Consider the following 8845-nt stretch of genomic DNA (forward strand, 5'->3'; position numbering starts at 1 on the left):
ATTTCTCTCTTAACACTGCGTTAGCTGTGTCCTAGAGATTGTGGTAGGTTGTGTCTTTGTTCTCATTGATTTTAAACAGCTTCTTTCTTTCTTTCTTAATTTTGTTATTTACCCAGTGGTCAATCAGGAGCAGGTTTTACAGTTCGCATGTAATTTTGCAGTTTTGAATAAGTTTCTTAATCCTGAGTTCTAATTTTATTCCACTCTGGTGCGAGAGACTGTTTGTTTTGATTTCCATTCTTTTGCATTTGCTGAGGAGTGTTTTGCCTCCAGTTATGTGGTCAATTTTACAATAAGTGCTACGTGGTGATGAGAAGAATGTATATTCTGTTGATTTGGGGTGGAGACGTCTGTAGATGTCTATTAGCTCTGCTTGGTCAAGGGCTGAGTTCACGTCCTGAGTATTCTTGTTAAAGTTCTGTCTCATTTATCAGCGTAATATCGATAGTAGGGTGTTAAAGTCTCCTGTTATAATTGTGTGTGAGTCTAAGTCTGTGTAAGTCTCTAAGAACTTGCTTTTTAATCTGAATGCTCCTGTATTAGGTTCATATACATTTAGGATTGTTAGCTGTGCTGGTTGCACTGATTCCTTACCATTATGCAACTCCCTACTTTGTCTTTTATGATGTATGATGGCTTAAAGTTTGCCTTAGGATAGACTACGATTTCAAGCCCGCTTTTTTTTTTTTTTTTTTTTGGTAACTTTCCATTTGCTTGGTAAATATTCCTCCATCCTTTTATTTTGAGCCTATGTGTGTCTTCACCCATGAGATGGTTCTCCTCAATATAGCACACCGAAGGGTCTTGACTCTTTATCCAATTTGCCAATCTGTGTACTTTAATTGGCAAATTTATTTCATTTACATTTAGGGTTAATATTCTTATGTGTCAATTTGATCCTGGCATGGGAATGTTAGGTGGTTGTTTTGGACATTAGTTGATCCACTTTCTTCATAGAGTTGTTGGTCTTTATATTTTGCTATTTTTTTCAGTGGTGAGTACCGATTTTTTTTTGTTTTGTTTTTTGTTTTTTGAGACAGAGTCTCACTCTGTTGGCCAGGCTGGAGTGCAGTAGCATGACCTTGGCTCACTGCAAGCTCCGCCTCCTGTGTTTCTGCCATTCTGCCTCAGCCTCCCGTGAGTCTGAGTAGCTGGGACTACAGGCACTCACCAACACAGCCGGCCAATTTTTTTTGTATTTTTAGTAGTGACAGGGTTTCACTGTGCTAGCCAGGATGGTCTCCATCTTCTGACCTCATGATCTGCCCACCTACGCCTCCCGAAGTGCTGAGATTACATGCGTGAGCCACTGCACCAGGTGAGTACCGGTATTTTCTTTCCATATTTAGTGCTTTCTTTAGGAGCTCTTCTAAGGCAGGCATGGTGTTGACAAAACCATCTACATTTTGTTATCTGTAACAATTTTATTTTTATTTTGCTTATAAAGCTTAGTTTGGCTTAATATAAAATTCTAGGTTGAAATTGTTTTCTTTAGGTTTGTTTTATATTGACTCCACTCTCTTCTGGCTTGTAGGGTTTCTGCAGAGAGATCCTCTGTTAGTCTGATGGGCTTCCCTTTGTAGGTAACCTGACCTGTCTCTCTGGCTGTCCTTAACATTTTTTCTTTTTGTTCAACCTTGGAGAATCTGACAGTCATATGTCTGTTGCTCTTCTCAGCGAGTATCTTAGTGGTGTTATCTGTACTTCCTGAATTTGAATGTTGGCCTGTCTTGTTCCATTGGGAAGTTCTCCTGGATGATGTCTTGAAGTGTGTTTTCAAACTTGGTTCCATTTTTCCCCATCTCTTTCAGGTACACCAATCAGTTATAGGTTTGGTCTTTTGACATACTCCCATATTTCTTGGAGGCTTTGTTTGTTGCTTTTCATTCATTTTTCTCTAATCTTGTCTTCATGCTTTATCTCATTAAGTCGATCTTCCATCTTTGATAATCTTTCTTCCTCTTCATTGATTCAGCTATTAATACTTGTTTTTGCTTCACAATGTTTCTTGCACTGTGTTTTTCAGCTCTATGCGGTCATATACGTTCTTCTGTAAACTGGTTATTTTAGTTAGCAGCTCCTGTAACGTTTTATCAAGGCTTTTACCTTACTTGCATTGGTTTAGAACATACTCCTTTAGCTTAGAGAATTTTGTTATTACTGACCTTCTGAAGCCTACTTCTGCCAACTCATCAACCTCATTCTCCATCCACCTTTGTGCCCTTGCTGGAGAGGAATTGCGATCATTTGGAGTTGAAGAGGCATTCTAATTTTTTGAATTTTCAGCTGTTTTGTGCTGGCTATTCCTCATTTTTCATGGATTTATCTACCTGGGATCTTTGATACTCAATGTCTTTGGACTGGGATTTTGTGTGAGAGTCCTTTTTGTTGATGTTGATGTTGATGTCACTGTTTCCTGTTTGTTAGTTTTTCTTCTAACAGTCAGGCATCTCTTCTGCAGGTCTGCTACAGTTTGCTGGTCTACTTCAGTTGCTGTTTGCCTGGGTATCACCATATGAAGTTGCACAACAGCAATGATTGGAAGTTTTGACTCAGAGTGATACCTGGCTGGTGCCAGCCAGAGCTTTTCTCTATGAAGTGTCTGTTGACCCCTGCTGGAAAAGGTCTCCTAGTCAGGAAGCACAGGTGTCAGGGGCAAACTTGAAAAGCCAGTCTGCCCTGAGCAGAGCTTGCGCACTGTCCTGGGAGATACACTGCTCTCTTCAGTGCAAGCAGGCAGGAGTCTTTAAGTTTGCTGAAGTTGCAGTCACAGCCATCCCTTTTCCCAGGTGTTCTGTCCCAGGGAGTTGGGAGTTTTACATATAAGTCTCTGACTCAGGCTGCTGCCTTTCTTTTAGAGATGCCCTACCCAGTGAGGAGGAATCTAGAGAGCCAATGTGGCCACAGCTGCTTTGCATGCTTCTGTGAGTTCCATGCAGCCCAAATTTCCTGGCAGTTTTCTTAACACTCTGAGGGGAAAACCTTACACTCAAGTCTCAGTAATTGTGGTCGAACCTCTCCCCACCAAGCTTTATCATTCTAGGTTGACTTCAGGCTTCTATGTAGGTAGTGAGAACTTGAAGCCAGTGGATCTCAGCTTGCTGTGCTCCATGGGAGTGGGGCCTGCTCAGTGGGACCACTTGGCTCCCTGGCTTCAGCCCCTTTCCAGGGGGGTGAATGGTTATGTCTCACTGGTGTTCCAGGTGCCACTAGGGTACGAAAATTATTTTGCAGCTAGCTCAGCCTCTGTGAAAGCAGCCACCCAGTTTTGTGCTTGAAACCCAGTTCTGTGGTTGTACAGGCACACTAGGGAATCTCCTGGTCTGTGCATCGTAAGAACCATGGGAAAACTGCAGGTTATGGGCTTGATAGCACAGCCCCCGATTGCTTTCCATGGTTAAAGGAGGAAGTTTTCAGCCACTTACACTTCCTGAGTGAGGCAACACTCACCCTACTTCTGCTTGCCTTTTGTGGGCTGCACTCAATGTCTAACCACTTCCAGTGAGATGAACTGGGTAACTCAGGTGGAAATGCAGAAATCAGCTTTCCTTTGTGTTTGTCTCACTGGGAGCTGCAGATCAGAGTTGTTACTTTTCTACCATATTGCCAGATGCCGACCAGTTTTTATTCTTATTTGCAGTGTGCACTGTTGAAATTACCAGAAGTTTCACTTGTAATGTCTAAAAGCAAAAAGGAAAAGAACAGTGAGAAATGTTTTAATAAATTAATCTCTGTATTCAAATGTCAATCAAAAGCAGTGCCATGTTGCAAAAGGTGAAGAAAAATGAACAGACCAAAAACAAGTGAATTGACATTTTGATTCACTTTTGAAAAAGCAGGTTTAAGAAGGTAAACCTCCAGATTTCTAATCTGTATCAAGTATTAAGCATTGCAAAGTATGTACTGAAATGGAAATCAATGATTTTTTCAATTTTCACAGAAAGTCATTTGTACTCTAGAAATTCCTGTTATTGCTTTGATATCTGTTGGGGTTCAGTCAAGATGGTGGGGAAAATTAGCAGATACAAACCTTCTTGCAAGGCCTAGGGAGCTGACATAAGCTCCAGTAATAAATTTGGCTGAAAATGGCCTTTTCCCTTTAGTTAAGTAAGTTAGAGTAGAAACAAACTAAAGTGGGGTGTTTATCTAACTAGCTTGCTTACTCATACGGTCCTAAGATTAATGTTGGTCTTAGTACAGTGCTAAATTGCTTTCTAATTGGGAATTCCACACTGTCAATTACCCTTTAGTGGTGTTGACTTGAGCCTTGGTCAATTATTCTTTACCAAATACATGCGAGTCTCACTAGCTGGTTGGGGCCACAGTCAAAGCTCTGCAGTGAGCAGAGACCACACCACTGCACTCCAGCCTGTGCCACAGAGCAAGACTCCATTTCAAGAAAATAAAAGGCTCCTACTCACTCTGGGAAAGAAGGATCTTGTTTTGTTCCACGTGGAACTATTTCAGGATCAGTTCTCAGGAAGCCTTTATTGTATGTGGTAAAAGTAATATAACATAAAATTTACCAATCTAAACATTTGTGCATGTATCTAAATATTTGTAAGTATGTTTATGTTATTGTGCAACCCTCACCACCACTTCACATTCTCACCAGCAATGCACAAGTGCTCCATTTGCTGCAGAAACTCTCCAACTTTCCATTTTTCAAAAACAAGAAACAAAAAAGACATTCTAGTGGGTATAAAGTGGTAATCCCTCTCCTGCCCCACTCATGCCTGTTCAGATAACTGTAAGACACCATCTGGCCATTTCCAGCTCCAGGTCACTTTTTCTATGCTGCCTATCCAGACACCCAGTGATCATTGATGTCTCCTCAGGGTTTACAAGGTCTTCTGCATCTTGCTCTATTGTAATCCAGACCTCAGCATATAATATCCATGTGTCATTCCACTTAAGTAAAGGGAAATTAACATTTTCTGAGCACCACCACGTGCACGTGACTTGCTCAGGTGAACTCACAGTGACTCTGCCAGGTATGGGTAATCCCACATGTAGAGAAAAGGGCCAAGATCAGGTGACTGAGTGACTCACTTTCAATCACATCACTTCCAAGTAACTTCAGGTTCCAGCCACCGGCCAGGTCTCCAGTTGTCATTTAGAAATAGTTTGTGAGTCACTTGAATGTATGTCCAGGCCACACCCAGTCTTCTTTCTATCAACCAAGATGAGCTCTAGGGACAATGGGTGACAAGACACAACCAGTCATCTTTCTTCCATTCAGAGCCATTGTAGGTACTTGATACTCATCAGGAACAGTCTCTTATCCCAAAACCTTCTCATACATAGGATGTTTTGAGGGCAGTGTGTTACACATGGGTCACAGAAGGCAACTTTAGTGAGGGAATCAAAGCCAGCACATAGAGAAGGAGCTGGTGATTCCAAGTGCAAAGGAAGGGTGGTATGCTAAGAAGTTATTGCCCTTGAGGATGAAGGAGACAAGAGGTTAGTATGACTAAATCAGACGGAGCAAGACAGAAAGCGGGGAATGGACAAAGCACTTAGCACAAGGCACAGTGGTTCCTTAGCAAGGTCGAAGCAGACCTACCATGACATGAGGTGGCCACTGCCCTCCTAGGAATGAATGATGAGAAATGAAGGCAAGTTTACAGGCTATATACATAAATAAATATTCATGACATCCTTATACACAATGTTGCCAAACCAGGAACCCCAAATGCCCATACACAAAAGAAGGGTGAACAATCTGTGGCACATCCACACCATGGTGTATGGCTCGGCATAAAAAGGAATGGACTGTTGATGCAATCAGAACAGAGTGACTCTGAAAGTAGTTCTGCTGAATAAAAGAACCCAGATCAGAACGATGCACAAAGATCCAAGTACATACTGTATTTACATGTAATTCTATAAAATACCACTAAATTTTAGTGAAAGAAGCAGATCTGTGGTACTAGATTGGCCAGGGAGAGATCTTTATTGCCAGGAGGAAAGTACGTTTTCATGACCTTCATAGCATATCTGGCCTTGTGGTGAATGAAATACTCACATGGAGAAAACCATCAGTTCTTCTTTCTGCACATGTGCAGTTTACCAAATGCTGATCACACTTCAATGAAGCTGTTTTTAAATAAGGAATCACGATCTGCAGCTCAGAATATGAATGGGCAGGAGGCCTGAGAAGGCAGATTCTTTTCTTTTCCTAATCTATGAGGCTCTATAATGAGAATTAAGTTGGCCCTGAGCTCAGACACAGAACAGGCCTGAGGGAAAGGCTCACACAGTCCTTCCTTCTGCACAGAAGAGTGACCACCTAACACAGTACCCAGTTGCCCCTGAGGACCTTTATAGTTCAAAGTGACCTTCCTGTCCTTGTGTCTATTTTCTGGTATTTCCTCTTTCATGCAGAAGTTTACGTGCCCTCTGCTGTAGACGACATCATCTTCCAGTTCTAATATGAACATTCTGGTTCCATCACAGTAGAGAAATGGGTTGCATTGTCTCTCTTCAAGACAAAAAGAAGGGAAAAGCCATGAGCACAATGTCCAAAGTTGTGTGTTCAGGTTGCAAGTGGAGGAAGAGCATTGCCATGCCAAGACAGCAGAAGGACAACTGAAGTGAAGGTTTCTGCAGAGGACACAAGGAAGCTTAGGGATTCCCAGTGGAAATAATCCTTCCCATGTGTAGAACCCTGGTTTGAAGGGTTTGAAGGCCAGTTCCTCTTGTCCAATGTGAAATGAGCCTGTGACCATCCCCATTTCAGCCTTATTACTAATTGCACAGGCAAACATGAGTGTTCGACAGTTTTAAAAAATGCAAAAAAAAAAAAAAAAAGACAAATATGATCAAACAGACAACTCACCTCCAGAGAAATGAGTCTCTAAGTTCCTTTTTCCTTCTGGCCCCATGACCTCTGTTCAAGCAGAGTTCAGAATGCATGTTCCCTATAGTCTCAGAGAAGTAGAAAATATTGCATCCATAGAAAGTAACAAAATTTAGGAAGTTAATAAGAAAATTCAGAAATTAGGAAAAACAGTTTGAAATTCTCTTAAAATGTGTAAGTCTCAAAAAAATGTAAGACACAATCTAAAAAATATTTCAAAACCACATACAATTAAAAAAAATAAACCATAAGAAAAGTGGTGGCCGGGCGCGGTGGCTCACGCCTGTAATCCCAGCACTTTGGGAGGCCGAGGCGGGCGGATCACGAGGTCAGGAGATCGAGACCATCCTGGCTAACACGGTGAAACCCCGTCTCTACTAAAAATACAAAAAAAAATTAGCCGGGCGTGGTAGCGGGCGCCTGTAGTCCCAGCTACTCGGGAGGCTGAGGCAGGAGAATGGCGTGAACCCGGGAGGCGGAGCTTGCAGTGAGCCGAGATCGCGCCACTGCACTCCAGCCTGGGCGACAGAGCGAGACTCCGTCTCAAAAAAAAAAAAAAAAAAAAAAAAAAAAAGAAAAGTGGTTAGCTCTCTGGGAGATTAGTCCCATATTTGCAGTAGTGAAATAGCATTTGACATGTAAAAACCCAGGGAGGCAGTTATGAAAGCCCTTGGAATGACAGCTCAATCCCAGGCCTAGAGAGAGATTGGTTGGGTGGGAACAGGAAAAAGGAAGGCATCCAGCAGTGACTTTTCAGATGGGAGGTTAGAAATGAGGGAAGATATTAAGGATGTGATAAAAGGAGACAATTTAATTTTGAATAGAAAGAAAGAAGAAAAGGCAACAGAAACTCCAAGAAAATAGAAAGCTAAAGAAAAAATATTATATACCCATAGAATACCAAGACATGTATGGGAATTCACAGTACTAATATACTTCCTACAAGAGGAAAGTCACAAGATTCTATTTTATTGGATCAACAAGATGTATATCTAAATATTTATACTCTACAGTTACTTACAGCTTCAATGATAACTAAGAAAGAAACTAAAATCATCATATTCCTACCATTGGCTGAGGGTGGAGGAAAAGTGGGAGTCTAAGAAACTCAGTCTTCCTCTGTTGTACCTGGTTGTTAACAGGTAGTTCAGGGGACTAGGGTGAGGTGCACATGGTGGCAGCTCCTTTTGTGTAACTCTTGCCTCACCTCTGTATTTTTCAGTCATGTGCGTATATTTTTATTTTCAAAATAAAATATATGAGAAATAATATATGGTGTCAGAGACTCTAGGAAGAGTCTCTGTTCCAGCTGTCCTGGTTCCAAGTCTAATGAAGCATCACAGATTCCAGCAGAAAATCCTGGCTCTACCCACACTTCCACTCCCTCAAATGAGACCCAAGTAATCACCAGATACAGCTGAAAAACTTAAGATCTGTCCAAAGCAGATCCACATGTAGACATCACCAAGGGTATCAATAGACACAACCACAGAGGTGTCTGCAGTGTGCATCATGAAGTCCAGCCCCTAACTTTAGACCAACTTCCCAGTCTGGAAGGAAATTTCCTTAGAGGATGCCACTGGTAGTGGCATCAGCCACTACTCAGGTGCAGCCATAGAGTGGTGCAGCATGTTACTGTAAGCAGCCAGAGGGCAGAGGAAAGGAGCAAGAAAGATGAGAGGGAGGGTGGCAACATCATGGATGGGCCCCTACTGGTACATCTCACTACCCTGCAGTGGCCTGGGGGACACAAAGAACACCATATTTTGGTGGGCAGAGGCTCTTTCAGGCCAGAGCAATAGGACTTGGAAAGAAACTGAAGCCAAGCTGAGGAACACGGTTTCCTGTTTCAATTTGGCCACTCGTGGCTGTGGGTCCCAGGATATCACAAATTGCAATGCCTTTCCCATTTTCTCTATGGCTGCAAACACTTGGGTCAGGCTCTGATTGACCTGGCACCCTTGAGGCACTTAATAAAGCCTA

The 8845-nt window shown here is 42.1% G+C and overlaps 1 long non-coding RNA gene across 1 annotated transcript; it reads right to left on the reverse strand.

The window, feature by feature from the left end:
* Window positions 1–1005: 1005 nt before the first annotated feature.
* Window positions 1006–7432, reverse strand: LOC134809401 (uncharacterized). Its single transcript, XR_010154989.1, has 3 exons — window positions 6842–7432; window positions 5053–5192; window positions 1006–3680 (listed from the first exon to the last, which is right to left on the reverse strand). It is a non-coding gene; the product is annotated as an uncharacterized LOC134809401 (long non-coding RNA).
* Between the last annotated feature and the right edge of the window lie 1413 nt (window positions 7433–8845).

The sequence above is a fragment of the Pan troglodytes genome, chromosome Y, assembly GCF_028858775.2.
Source record: "Pan troglodytes isolate AG18354 chromosome Y, NHGRI_mPanTro3-v2.0_pri, whole genome shotgun sequence".
Lineage (NCBI taxonomy): Eukaryota > Metazoa > Chordata > Mammalia > Primates > Hominidae > Pan > Pan troglodytes.